The following is a 960-nucleotide window of genomic DNA, read 5'->3' as shown; positions in this document are numbered from 1 at the left end:
GTTGTGCTGGTAGCTTTAGTGTGGTCTTGTTTGTGATCATCTGGGTAAATGCACAAAAGTGGGATTCCTGGGTCTTAGGGGAGCTCTATGTGGAGTCTTTTGAGGAACCTCCATAGTACTTTCCAAAGGGTTGAATAAGTTTACACTCCCACCAAGAATGCAGTACAGTTCTCTTGTGGCTACCTCCCCTCCAGCATCTGTTGTTGTAAAAGTATGGAATGGTTCAGGAATTTGCCTGTCATCCTTTCTCAGGGGCCATTCTAATCTTCTCTGTATTGTTCCATTGTTAGATTACTTGATGCTGAATTGAGAGTAGAACATTTTTTATATATAAAGTGTAATTGATTTTCTTAAACTAGACAATTCAACAAAAAGTAAGCTCAAAAGAATTGCCATGAAATTTTAGAACCATGTACTTCTTACATAAGCACACATTTAAGAATAAAGACTGACATGACAAAAACAAAATAATTCCAAATATTTGTTGTTCAAGAGATGTGTAAGAGGAGGAATTCAATTATTTTATACAAGGCACCTCTCATAATGAACACTGAAGCAAGTGTTAAGGTTTTTTTAAAGTTTTAATGTTTTAAACATATTTAATTTTGGGAATTTGCTTATATATGCCAAAACTAGGACTGTTTGGCAGGACATAAATTTTTTTTTTGGGGGGGGGAGTCTGGGCGTGGGGCATGAACTCTGGGACTGGGCGCTGTCCCTCAGCTCTTCAGCTCAAAGCTACTGCTCTACCACTTGAACCAACGTGCCAGTTCCAAATTTTTTCTTTTTGCTTATGTGGTGCTGAGGAATCGAATCCAGGGCTTCATGCATGCAAGGCAAGCACTCTACCACTGAGCCACCTACCCAGCCCCAGGTCATAAAACTTTTTGATAAATTATTTAAGATTTATGGTAGCAGACATATGCTACTAAGTATGTACATTTCAGAGTTTATAGAAAC

At 38.2% G+C, this 960-nt stretch overlaps 1 non-coding gene across 1 annotated transcript; it reads right to left on the bottom strand.

Moving 5' to 3' along the window:
- Positions 1 to 207: 207 nt before the first annotated feature.
- Positions 208 to 310, bottom strand: LOC122102961. The gene has a single exon (XR_006146654.1). It is a non-coding gene; the product is annotated as a U6 spliceosomal RNA (small nuclear RNA).
- Positions 311 to 960: the final 650 nt, after the last annotated feature.

This window comes from Dipodomys spectabilis, unplaced genomic scaffold (genome assembly GCF_019054845.1).
Source record: "Dipodomys spectabilis isolate Male_0828 unplaced genomic scaffold, ASM1905484v1 ptg001110l, whole genome shotgun sequence".
NCBI lineage: Eukaryota > Metazoa > Chordata > Mammalia > Rodentia > Heteromyidae > Dipodomys > Dipodomys spectabilis.
Note: the sequence above shows the minus strand (reverse complement) of the source record. Positions and strands in the feature narration are given on the sequence as shown.